Source organism: Marmota monax, unplaced genomic scaffold (assembly GCF_021218885.2).
Source record: "Marmota monax isolate L192 unplaced genomic scaffold, Marmota_monax_Labrador192_F-V1.1 WCK01_AAM20220418_F8-fsc00001, whole genome shotgun sequence".
NCBI classification, from domain to species: Eukaryota; Metazoa; Chordata; class Mammalia; order Rodentia; family Sciuridae; genus Marmota; species Marmota monax.
The window spans coordinates 15,847,460-15,861,242 of record NW_026693777.1 but is presented as its reverse complement, the minus strand read 5'-3'; the positions used below and the strand labels follow the sequence as shown (position 1 = coordinate 15,861,242).

General features: G+C 38.7%; 1 protein-coding gene across 4 annotated transcripts in view; it reads right to left on the bottom strand.

Moving 5' to 3' along the window:
- Gng2 (G protein subunit gamma 2) overlaps nucleotides 1–13,783 on the bottom strand; it is a 119,261-nt gene that overhangs the window by 97,031 nt on the left and 8,447 nt on the right. The window contains exon 1 of one of the 4 annotated variants that reach the window (XM_058584534.1): nucleotides 10,433–10,592. The exons of 1 other annotated variant lie outside the window; for it this stretch is intronic. The gene's annotated coding sequence lies outside the window, so the exon portion shown is untranslated. Of the gene's footprint in view, nucleotides 1–10,432; nucleotides 10,593–13,783 lie in introns of those variants that run through there. 2 more of the 4 variants (XM_058584533.1, XM_046461383.2) reach the window with 2 other exon arrangements.

Here is a 13,783-nt window from a genome sequence, read left to right as displayed (position 1 = left end):
ACATCTGACTATTCCAGGAAAATGGGCACCCTTAGTTGTCCAACTCCAAGGTCTGAGTCCCTGTGGTTAATATTAGTCCACAGCAATCGCTTCTGCTAGAAATTGGCAAGAATTCTTTGAATAAAATAAAAGAAACTCCAGTGCAGATCTGTAGTAACAATTACAGAGTAATAGCTACCCTTCGTTAGTAATTAACCCAGGTACCATGCTAAATAAAATTTTATATACATATAATCTTCTCCAGACAGAGTAGGTATCATCATTATTTCCTATTTTATAGATGAAGAAACTGAGGCACAGAAAGTTTAAGCAACTTGTCTAAGTGACTGTGACTCCAACTACTTTGCTCTTCTATCAATTAAGCCTTAGGATTATTATTTTTCTGTTAGTATATTTTAAGGCTTATAATGTAAGACTTTTTTTTTTTTGCCTAGAAATTCTCACCTTTTCTTAGTTAAGCTTTTCTTATTTTAATTTAAAAGTCTTGGAGTTGTTCAATATCCACTTTTTTTCTCCCCAAAGGGAAAGAAATAATAACACTGCTAGGGAAATGGCTTAATGCCCGAGCACAAGAATGTCCCCAGAATACAATCCACATTCATGAGTTTAAAAGAAAAATGGCAAAGGATCAATTCATTTCTCCCAGGAAAGCCATGCAAATGACAGATTTTTTTTTCTTGTTTAAATGTTTTTACATTTTTTTTCTGTCCTACACAGATCAGATAAATACTCACCTTAAACAGAGCTCTGTTGGCAAAGCCTAGAAATTATCTTTACTTTCCTGTTTAAAAATGCAAATATAAGAGTAGGAGGTGCTCAGTCATTTATTACAGAAACAGTACTCCTTAGCCTGTTACGATGAAAATGCACCTTGGAGACAAAGCAGTCAAAATACTAATGACAGCAACTGCACTGAACTCTCCCTTCCTCACGATTGCTGCCTCACCCAGGCAGCCTCGGAAAAAAATGCCCAAGAAGGAAGCAGGAGCCACACTGGAAACGCAGCACTACTTGGTGCTGCCTCCGAGTTGGAAAGTGGAAACCTATCATCTAAACAGTTCATGATCAGGAATCCCAGAGATTATTGATTCCTCTCTTCCAGGTGCTGTAATCACCAAAATACAGTCCTCTCTAGAGAAAACAAGGTTTTCACTTATGTCAGACAGATACCAGTCATAGAAACCTTGGCCTTTTGAAGCTCATTACTCAGCCCAGGGTGAATTTTATTTAGATCAAATTGATTTAAATGACCAGGCAAGAAGACTCAATTTAATTATATATATTTTTTTGACATTGCAGAAACACAGGGCTGGTTGTCTAAATTAAATGCCATTCCTATTGCTTTTTTAGGACTTTCTGGAATATTCTATTTAGAAAGATATTCCTTATTTTGTCTTTCTTCAGCCTTGTGTGTTTTCCTCAAGGAATCTTTATCTAAACTAGATCATTACCACCAACAAAAAACAAAGTGTGTGTGTGTGTGTGTGTGTTTCTCTGAAAGGGGAATGCATGGAAACACTTCCATTCAAAGTTGTGTGATCTTGGTAAGTTATTTAACCTTTTTTAAGTCTTAGTGTCTTTACTGATAAAATGGGAATACTAGTAGTGGTGACTGGCTACGAAACAACCGACAACCCCTTCTTTCTTGCTAATAGAACCTTTTTATAGTCCTTTTTTCCTGGGGTCTGGTGACCTTGTTCTTTAGAGATGCGGGGCTGCTCTATGGCTTCAGGAGGAGACTCTTAAATGAGTCTTAAACCCCAGTGGTTTGATCTACCTGGTCACTAACATAGAAGTCATATGAGTTGGGAGGGGAATTCTGCTGGAGACAGCTTTGCTATAACTTTACTAAGAGCAGCAGAGAATAATTTAGCCCTGTACTATGCTTCTACATATTGATATCTGCCTTTAATTCTGAAATTGGAGTAGTCATCTTGACACAGTGAGGGGAGCTCGATTAATCAACCCATTGAGGATGTCAGAGAGGGAGAAAGGAAAGAATTTAGGTTGCTGAGGACATTGTCCAGCTACCACATAACAAGCTCTGAAGCTGCCCTCCTTTCAAGTCTTGAGATAATATTCTATTGTTTAAGCCATTTTGGTAGGGCATTTTTCCCCCCATGAGTAGCCAAAAGTATTCTCGTAGAAAAATACTAGCTGAAAACAGTAATGTATATAAAGTATCAATCACAAATTCAAAATTCAATAAATAATGATTCTCAACTTGATTCTCAAAACATCTTCTAACACAAGTACTTTAATCTGTATGGTTAGAATGACTCTTCTGGAAAGTTTTCCCTGGTTCCCCTAAACAAAATTAAGGACATAAATCATTGCTTTCCTTTCTTTATTCACCCAAGAGATAATACCAAGGACCTAAGGTTATTTTAAACAATAAGGATGGTGTTTAATTCAGACAACAAGCCCTGTAGAGCTGATTGCAGTGTAGGAAAATAATATAATTAAATGGAGTAGTCTTCCTGACTGTGTAAGTCAATTTGATCTAAAAAAAACTAACCCAGAGCAAGTACTCAACAGAAGGGCCAAGTGTTTTGCATTCGGAGTCCACCTAGTTTAATTGAAAAGCTGCTTTCTGTAGAGGAAAGACATATTTTAGATTACCATACATGGATGTTCAAAAGTCACATTTCCTGGGCCTTTCACCTCAGCCTTACTTCAGAAAGGTATTTGCATCTTCTGCTTGGAGACAACTCCCCACCCTAGAAATTCACATGGCCAACTCCTTACCACCATTTAGGTCTTATTAACTCCAGGGTCATCTTATTAACTCCAAGATCACCCAACAAAGCTGAGTCCCACTGACCACCACGATCATATGCACAATCTCTATTATTCCATCCATTTCTACAAATATTTTCTCATTTTGTAATTTCTGTCTGTGGGTTCCAGTCCTGGCTGATTCTAATTTAGTCAGTCTGGAGTGAGACTGAGACAAAAATTTTTCAAAGTACCCTTAATGATTTCTAATGTGCAACTAGATCTAAAAACCACTGGTGTGTGTGTTTATTGAGTCTATCTCAAAACTAGAATGTAAGTTCCAAGCAAACAAAGGACTGGCTTGTTTTGTTCATTGTTTGTCTCCCTGGCATCTAGAAGGGTGCAGGGCACATTGCAGACATTCATTTAAGACTTGCAGAGAGACAAACTAACTGAATTATAATAATTTCTGTATTTGTCTGTTTTCCCCAGTAGTCTGTGAGCTCCTAAATGACAAGTACTGTGTCTAGTTCACTCTAAATCCAAAAATGAGTCACTCAAGAAAGTTCATCAAATAAATGGATGATAAACAAACTGCACTGTGAGACAAAGATGAAACCAGATGTGACTGCTGTCCTCAAAGATCTTACCATGTGGTTAAAAAGAAAAGGCATGCAGAAGTATATTCTACATACTACTTCCTAGTCATATAGAGGAATGAGTTAAATGCTGTGATAAAAGACCAAAGGATGATTTCAAAGGAGGCAAAGACAATTCCTTAGTGGGGAAAAAAGGAAAGAAGCCAAGAAAGGCACCACAAAAGAGGTAACATTCAAACTCAGCTTTCCAGGACAAATGGAATCCGTCTACTTGGAGAGGTAAGCTGGGGTCAAGTATAGGGTGTCTCTCTGGAGCAGAAAAGCTATTCCAGGGAGAGAAAAAAACACAACCCACAAATCAGCCCAGCTGGAGGTGAGGAGGGCCTGAATAAGACACCGGTTAGCAATACAGAAAAGAGATAGCATCAGGATGTTTTCCAATTTGCAATGCCAAGGGCTGTGCTACATTCCACAACACAGTCACGCAGTAAGGAAAATAGTGAAACTGAGTCTTTGTAATTGAGGTACTGAAAGAGGAAGGTGTCACTAATAATCATGGAATTAGGTGAGGAGATGGTTTTGAGGTGTGGAAAAGGCAATGTTGAGCACCATCTTGGATGCATGAGCTTTACCTTTGGTGGGTTGGATGTTCTGGTGAGTTTACAGTCACCTCACCAGGTGTGCAGGCTCAGAAAGTAGGTGAGAGAACAGATTTGGGACTGCCCCATGAACAGCAATGATTGAAATCACAGGAAATGATGTAATTAAGAGAGAGGGAGTAATTTGGTTCCAAAGAGGAACCAAATCTTGAGAATACTAATATTAGAAAGCAGGAATTGGAGTTAGTGAAGAAGCCTTCATAGAGGTAGGAAGAGAACTTACAAGAGAATCAGCAGAGGTTACAATAGTTAAGGGGAAACTGATGGCAGCAGGTTTATTATTTTTTATTTGTAACTAATTTATGAGTGTATAAAAAAGTAAGCATGTTTATAGGCAAAGAGGAAAGGACCAATCAAGAGAAGAAACCAAATATGTAGCAAAGAGAAAATTATGTATGATACAATCCCTTAGAAAATAAGAGAGAATCGGATGGAGACTCCATGTAGATGTTCTTCTCCTGGTTTAAAGGAATGTTATGTTAATTTGACCTAAAAGAAGGAATTAGTGAAGCTATGATCTAGATATTTGTGCTCCCCTCTCTCCTCCCCATTCATATATTGGCATCTATTCCCCAATGCAATTAGTATTGGGAGAAGAAAACTTTGGAGAAGTGATTAGCTCATAATCGCCTCAGGAATGGGAGTGGTGCCCTTAAAAAGGAGGCCTTCGGGGCTGCTAGCTAGTCCTTCCATCAGATAAAAACACAAAGAATGTATCATCTATGAGAAATAGGCCCCTACCAAACATCTAATCTGCTGGCACCATGATCTTGGACTTCCTGGCCTCCAGAACTGTTAGAAATAAATTTCTATTCTTTATAAATTAGCCAGGTAATTTGTTAGAGCTGTCTGAATGAACTGAGATAAATGAAGACAGAGAAATTTTGAAGTGACAAGATAGGAGATTAAGAAAACCTGAAATTTATACCTTATCAGAAAATGAGAAGGTGAGGTCACCAATAATGAATAAAGGGAGTAGCGACCTGGTCTGAATGGTTTTCATTGAAAATGTGCAGGGGAGAGTGAAAAGTGAAATACAAAAGAAAGTAGGAAAGGATTTTCAAGGAACAGGAATGACCCTGCTGACATAACAATGAATCCAGAGTGAAACCAACCTACCCAGCTTCCAGCCCTTCTCTATTACCTATGGCACCTGGGAGAAGATCAGGGGGATGGCTGGCCCCACCAACCAGGCATGCTGTGGCGAAAGGGAGGCCATGGAAAGGAAGTCCAAAGACTGCTCTTTCACAGTCTTTCCATTAAGAGCTCAACTATTTATAGCTATTTGCCAGGAGATAAAAGAGCTGGTCCTGCCTTATCTCAAACCTCAGTGGACAGTGGTACCACTTCTAAGAAAAATGTTAGCACTAAAATTTGATGATTGAGCACTCTCTTTTTAAAGATTTAATGAAGCTCTCTAGAGCTTGTCTGAACACTGACTCTCATTAAACACAACTTTTTTCTTTTAACATAAAGAGCTTTCAGGAGACCTCTCATACTTTTATCTGAAAAATTAAATCTCTATTCTGCAGTACCTTCCTTATACTACAACAAATTTGGACACAAAAATTGCATATTTATATAAGGCATTAAATTTAAACATTACCCCCCTTTTCTGAACAAAATAATTTAGTCTTACAAATAATTTTAAGAGTGACAGAGAATAAAGATTTTTCTCTATCCATTTGCCCTAATATGGCAGGAAGAAAAATGGAGTTTGAATTGGGAGATGATGGATTAATCAACTGTACAACTTTCAATTCCAGGCCTATTTCATTATCCATCATGAAGGGGTTGATAAAAGCTAGGTCATGCCAGGCCATTTTCAATTCCTGCCATTCTACCATGTCCAAGACCAGGGACCAAGTCTTATTTATTTATTTCTTTAGGTTTTAATTGAAAAATAATAATTTTGCATATTTATGGTTACTATATGATATTTCCATTCATGATTGAGTACATACATGAAATGATCAAACCAGGCTAATTAACATATCTATCACTTTAGGGGCAGAATCTCAATATAGTTCTATAACTCTCCTATCCACCTACTCTAGTAAAGCTAGGCACATGGGCTCTCCCAGTAATTATAGAACAGAGATTTTCAAATTAAATAAAATTGAGGATCATTATCTGCAAGCCCCCAACCCCACGCACACACCTGCCCATGCATAAAGTTAATAGACAGTTGTCACTTAGGAGCACTTCAAACCCTTTAAGGTCAATCAATGTCTGCACCCACACTGTGAAGCTCAGATATTGGAGCTATTCAAGGGTCCTCCCTCAGCTTTCCTAAGTCATATCTACATCCTGCCTCACTGGTTTCAGGATTAGGAGTGATATCTGTAGTGGAAAATGAAACAGAAATGTTCTCTATTTCTAAAAGTGAAATTTGGATTGGAATCATATTTCATGGGTAGAAACTTGTTGTCTCGGAAACTCATTGTACTGTCTCACTGCTATAGCCTGTGGCAGAGACTAGTGCCCTCCATCATAAAGGATTTGAGAACAATTCAATACTTCAGTTTCTTCTCTCTTTTTCTGACTCTGATACCTGTTGGACATTTTTCTTATCCCCAGTAGCTTCATTAATGAGTAGGGATCAGAAAGACGGAAGCAGCCTCCCTCCAGTGACTCCTTGAGAGTAGCCTGGCCTACCACTTGACCAGCACGGTCACTGGTATGTGTGACTGCCAACAATAAGGAATTTCATTGTCAGGTTCTTGACATTACCAGTTCACAGAAGCTATGAATATTTTCTTACTTTCTCCTTTGATTTTAAAAGTTACTTTTGAGAGAAGTATTATATTTGGGCAGGAATAAGACTTGTATGCAGGAGATTAACTACAAACATTATGACATAATGTTAAGAAATTTTAAAATGTTGCCTCAAAAATAATCCAGTGAAAAATCAGTAAAGGATTTGAATAGATACTTTGCTCGATAGATATGTAGCCAGTCTGTCCATGAAAAGGTACTCAACGGCACTAATCATTAAGAAAATGCAAATGCAAATCCAAAGGACAATGAGATTCCACTTCCTATGTATTAGGATGTCTATTATCAAAAACAAACAAAAACCAGAAAATCAGAAATAAAATAACAAATGTTGGTATGGGTGTGGAAAAACTGTAACCCTAGTAGGAATGTAAAATGGTGTAGCTACTGTGGAAAACAGTATGGCAGTTCTTCAAAAAATTAAAAAGAATTACTAAAGTCCTATAAGTCTGCAAAGTTAAAGAAGGACTCTAACAGATACTTGCATACCTGTATTTGTACTATCATAATTCATAATAATCAAAAAGTGGTCCAAGTGTCCATTGAAAGATGAATGGATAAACAGCAGGTGGTATATACACACAATTTAATATTATTTAGCTTTAAAAAAGAAGGGAATTCTGACACATGTGACAACATGGATAAACATCAAAGACAATAAAAAATCATACAATATTTTTCTTAGGAAAGAAAAATATTGTATAATTCCATTTATATGAAGTACTTAGTCAAATTTATAGAGACAGTGGAATAAAGATGATTGCTAGGGTCTGGGAGTCATTGTTCAATAGGTACAGAGTTTCCATTTCGCAAAATTAAAAGATGTTCCATGGGTGGATGGTGGTGAATAGCATAGCAATGTGCTGTACTTAAGATTACAGAACAATCCACTCAAGAATGGTTAAAATGGGATATTTTATATTATGAATATTTTTCAAAATTAGAAAAAGTCTTCTCCACCTTTGGAAGCAGTGACAAAGATAAAGAGAATGTTAACTTTTTCTTATGCCTCCAAGGAAGAAAAAATAATACTTGAGTTTCTTCAGTGTACCATACACTCATTTATCATACACATAAAAACAAAAACAAACCAAACAAAAAGCCTGGTTATGTGCTGCTAATCCTTCTTTACAATGAAAAAATTAAGGTTCATAAATTAATGTACTGGGTCAAGTAGTAAGAGCATGGTAGGATTCAAAGGCAGATCTGCCCGACTCCAAAGCCTGTGTTCTTTTTATTCCTTTGTGTTCTTTTCTTCTACCCACAGTAATCTTTTGTGAGCAGGCTTTCTGCTTTGACTATAGAGCTTTTAGACTTAAAAGTTGGGCCTGTCTTCTGAAATAGGCTAAAAAAGCCAGTCAACCAAACACATTCACTACATGCCCACCATATGAGGCCCAGGGCTGGCCATGAAATAATGGAGTCACGTTTCCATTCAGCCATTGGTCATATGGCGGGGGTGGGGAGGAAGCATACAATTAAAATTTCAATGTTGGTTGACTCCCTCAAAAGCCACTGAATACCCTGAGCAAAAGCAATATATCTTCAATATCCCATATAGCCAGAAAAAGTGGAAATAGTTTTCATTTTGCAGCGTAGGAGAATATTCATATTTTTCCTAAACATCTCACCATCCTAATTACTGATCTGCTGTTACTAACGTTCTGCTTCAAGCTGGAATTTAACAATTATGGAAATGTTTTGTGCTGTGAGGAAAACAGGCAGCTCTTAGTTGTTTTCAGAAGAGAAGGGGCCTCTTGACTCCACTATGTCTGTTGGCCAGGGTTTCATTTTCTTACTGTTGGATGAAACACTCACAGAGGGGTAACATGCATTTTCTATACATTCCCAAACAAAGCAGGGTGTTGGCATTATCTGCCGACTACAGCTTGTAGATGGATCAATACCAGAGGGTAAGCCCTGCCCTCATTCATGCAGCTCAGATTCCCAACTTTCTATTTCATTTAATGACTACAGCTTGATTATAGGACTGTAAGATCTACACTAGGCATTCTATCTAGGAAGATTATCTTACATCTTTGACTTTAGGATGCAAACTGGAAGTGGAACTGTGGAATCCTGACATGACTTGTTTTGCCTGTAGCTTTGATTCATTGAATCCTCAGATGAGCTTCATGGTTTCCACACCAGCAATACTTTGTCTCTTAGACATGGTGCTGGTTTACTTTAATGAGAAGTGGCCTCAGAAAAATAGACATTTTTTTTCTTTAGTACCAAGAAAAGCTTCCTATCTCTGAAACTGTGTTTCTACTCCACAAATTCTGAGAGGCCAAAGCAATTTCATGAAGATGGCAAAAAACAACAAAACAAAACAAAAAACCCTTTAGCTATTTACAACTGGCAATGGTGAACCAGGAGGAGGCATATACATTCTCAATTGGTATATCTGGTTATGAAAAACTTGTATTTTAAAAATTTGTGAGTGTTAAAACATGTCCTTTTTATTATTTTTACTCTACTATAAGCAGTTCTTTCTTTCCTTTGAAAAATTATCACCCTTAATTGTGAAAAATAAAACCAAGAAAAACCCTTTTATCAATGACCATCAATTGCTTAAACCCACTTTGTTGAAGAAACAAAGCTTGATTTTTTTTTAAATCATGTTACGCTAGGGTAATAAACTGTTTCTCCTACATATCCTGCAAAGGAACCTCACAATCTCAGTTCTAGTTCGTTAGACCTATTTACTGCACTTTTACATATCATTCATAAATATGAACAAGTCACAGCCCTAGGCTCTCATTAATAGCATCCATTGCTCAGGAAAATTAAAGAATAAAAATTATCTCCTGCTTGGACTACTTCAGTCTATTAACAGTATATACAGGTAAGGAAATAACCCAGCTCACTTTTATATTTTGTCCCTGACCGAGGTTAGCATGACCTAGAGATGAATAAAATCCATATAAACATAAAATCCATATGTACGCCAGTATTCGATTCTGGACAAGTTACGGTCCCCAGACCCGCCACGCTTCTTTGAATAAGGATGCAACTTTAGGATAAGACCTACAGGCAAATGGAAGCTGTTTCTGAGGTTACCCTGAAAGCAGCCGCACAGAGCTGAGGGAGGAAGACACCGTTGTTTTTTTTTTTTTTTTTTTTTTAATGGTAAATACTGCCCCTCACCTTCGCAATTCGAGTCTTTGTTGGCAAATTCTTAGTACAGAAGGATCTAACTCCCCAAAAAGCCAAATCACAGCCATTACAATGCAAAGCAGAAGACAGCCCCGTGCAATATGTAAGAAAGAAAAATGCAGATTAACATTTTTTCCACCACTTACACCCCTAAACAAGAGGACTGCAACACTGATGACCAAACCACAGCTTCATAGCCCCGGTTTGATTTCAACTCAGCCCTGTTTTCCTTTCAAGAGAACTATGCAAACCGCTCCTTACATTTAGCGCGTTTTTTCTGGCTAGTCACCCAAGGTAAGCACTAGAGGATGATTTTTGTTGTTGTTGTTGTTGTTTTAAGAAAATGTGTCACAAATTTGACCATCATTCTTAAAAGCCCTTTTAAAAGACCAAGACTGATCATCCCCTAATCGAGAAGCAATGTTCTCAGCTTCCCTTAGAAATCTGCCCTAAAATCCACAGGCAAATGGTCACTTTCCTCAATTAAAAAGGAGCAACATGGAAAAACGTCTCCTTTACCTTGGCTCCTGAGGCTCGGTCAGAGGAGAGTGGCTTTCCCTTCTCCGGAGCTGATCTGTGTAGGCGAGCACCGCGGCGGCCCGCCCAGCCCAGCCCAGCCCAGCCCAGCCCAGCAGTAGTAGGAGTTGCCCACAGAGCGCGGCGGCGGCGGCGGCAGCAGCAGCGTCGTGTGTATGTGTAGCAGCTGCGGCTGCAGCCCGGGGACTAGTCCCCACCCAGCTTTGTCTTCAATCATCGTTCTTTGTACAGGAAGCAGTGCATCTCCCACTTCCTCCTCTTTTTGGTAGCTGTTAGAAGCTTTTTCTTTGCTTCTCTCTTATTCCGTTTCAGGACTTACTCTAGTGGTTTTTGCCTGCTCTGGGCTACTGACAGTAATTTGACTGTAATCCTGGGGACCCCTTTGTCCCTCTGGTGCTATTTGTACCTTCCTTCCCCTTTTCATTCCTAATTCCTCACCTGCTAACTGCTTCCACAGACTGACCCAAGCAGCCCCCTCTTTGTCATCGAAGCTGCTTTCTGAGCCTGAACTTGGCTTCTTATCTTCTTGCTGCTGCTGCTGCTGCTATTTTTATTGGGTCAACAGCCCCTGCCCAGGCTCTGGCCCTGATATCCAGCACCAGTCTAAACTGTTCCCTGATTTACAATGGTTCCTATCTTCGCCAGCTGGGAGCTGGCAGTTTCTTGATTCAGCATTTTCCTCTGTGGCCAACTTTCCAGACACTTCATTTCTCCAAGGTCTCACCACCACTGAGATTTTACTTAACTCACATGCTCAGAAAGGAATGGTAAGCCTTCTTGTGGAGCATAATAGCTAAACCAAGTCCTGTGGTGCTGCCTGTAGACCTAATGTGAACACATATTCTCTAAAGGCTTTCTTAGAGATTGAGGTGGATTCCCAGCCCAGCAATAGAACCCTGGCCCCCACCTCTACATAGACTCACACTGGTAGGGCTGAGAGGACCCTCATGGCCCTCCAGTCCCTTCATTTCAGGTAGTGTCATGGATAAGGGTAGGGAGTGAGGGCAGTGGGTCTGCCAGAGTTTCAATCCAAGCTGCCATTCCTGACTGTATGAACTTGAGCAAATCCTTTAACTTCTGTGCACCTCAATTTCCTCATCTGCAGGATGGAGATGATTGTAGTCATAACCCACAGTGGAAATCTGGGCATTAAATAAGACCAAACACAAGATGCTAATAATAGTTCCAGGAACATAAGAATATCCAACAAATATTAGCTCTTATTATTTTTAGAGGATATTGGAGTTCTGAGGTGGCAAGTAACCTGGGCTGTCAGTAACCAAACCAGGATAATGGTTGGTTTTCAAATCCCTACAGTTAGTATATTTACCGTTTATCACTAATGTACTCTTGGTATTCAACTTGTGAGTCATCCTCCGCAAGTACTAACAATGTGCTTTGGGGAAGCTACAGATTAAACACAGGATTGTTTTAGAGGTCAGGCAATGCTGTTAAGAGACCCCTACTTGGAATCAGTGCCTGGAAAGCTAAACTTCTGGGCAATAGAGTAATTCCCAACTCTACCTTTTAAAATTCAGTCTTGCCTTAACTCTCTAGCAAATAAACCTACAGAAAATATTAGAAATGTAGGGTTGATGCAGGATAACCCACCAAGTGAGTCTTCCTAACACACCTTGGGGACCAGAGTACATTATCTTGGTAGGTACAGAATTTTATTTCTATGAAATGTTCCGAGACAGTCCTATGATGCTCTTTGTTTTGATTGGATGTTCTATGAACAGAGTTTGCTTATTGTTTCCTGGAAAATTTTCGTTCTGACATCTAAACATCACAAAATAGATTTTTAAGATTAAAGCTGAGGAACACCTTTGAACCATCAACAAATAGAATTATAGTATTAGAAGAGGATTGCTCAAAGATCCAATGTAATGTGAGTTACTACCAAATCAGGAATCCAGGTGCCAAAGGTTAATGGGAGCTTCTAAATTTAAATTTCAATATACATGATGCCAAGTTTTTTAAAAAAACAAAAGCATGTTGTTAATGGTTAGAAAGATTACAAAAATATGTCTTAGGGTAATTTCAGATCTGTGGATTCTGGTATTAACTTTGGACTCAAACAGATTTTTTAAAAAAATAATTGTCACATCCTTTCTTTCTTCTGTCCCTCTACCCCACATCAGAAAGTGGTAGGTACTTGATATTTAAACCTATAAAGGAAAGCTTTTCTTTTGAACAATAAAATTGCTAGAAATTTAGCTTGTTGCCTTCTAATCATTCTTTCAGCTCTGGCCATAAAACTCACAGTAGGTTAATCTGGCCATCACCAGGAGGTGCCAACCAAATTCTCTTCAAAACTCAAAAGTAGATTTTAAAATTTTTCTCTTCCTTGGTTGTCCTCTTTGCTTTCAACTGGTTCTAACACTCTCTTTTTCAGGAAAGAAAGGTAAAGTGTGGGGGTATAGACAGGCCAGGAGAGATGATGAATCCAGTTGATAGCTCTTAACACAAACATGGTAAGTACTAAGTTTGAAAAAATGGTCATTTCTTTTAGAAAAAAAAAAAAAAGATAGAATTTCATCTCACCATTTAAAGTTCACGGGCTGGGGATGTGGCTCAAGCGGTAGCGTGCTCGCCTGGCATGCATGTGGCCCGGGTTCGATCCTCAGCACCACATACAAACAAAGATGTTGTGTCCCCCAAAAACTAAGAAATATTTTTAAAAATCCTCTCTTTGTCTCTCTCTCTGTCTCTGTCTCTCTCTCTCTCTAAAAAAAAATATTTAAAGTTCATGCCTTCAATTACTAGACATGAGCCTTAGATCTCTAGTCAACCCAGAGACAAAAGCCTGTATAAATTCTAGCATTCATCAGTGCCTCTATTTGCAGGCATTAATAGCTGTTGCATTTCTTGCATCTACCCAGTAGAGGAGGATGTTGGTAAGAAGAGAACATCATTTTGGCCTGTGTCCTGCCTGTGTTGTTGAGAATGCTGGCTGGATGTTCTTTGGAGCTCTTACATTTCTATTCCTTAAGTCTTAAACATCATCTTCATCCAAAGTCTATTCCTCTTTCTATATTTTCTACTTTATGAAGCATATACACCAGTTGCCCACAGCAGTAATATGTGAATAATCTCAGAATCTTTCATCTTTGTTATCCCAGTGTGGTTCCTCAACCTTTTATTAGCACCTCCAAATTATCTCTTGGCCCAAACTCCTTCTTTTCTTCCCCTCACCACTGTCTTAATTCCAGAATGCTTTGGGTTTCCCTGCATGACTGTGACACTCCCTACCTCCCTCCTACCTCCAGTCTCTCTTCCAAGCCATTCCCACCAAAAGTACACTCCTAAAAATGAAGCTTGGTCATATCA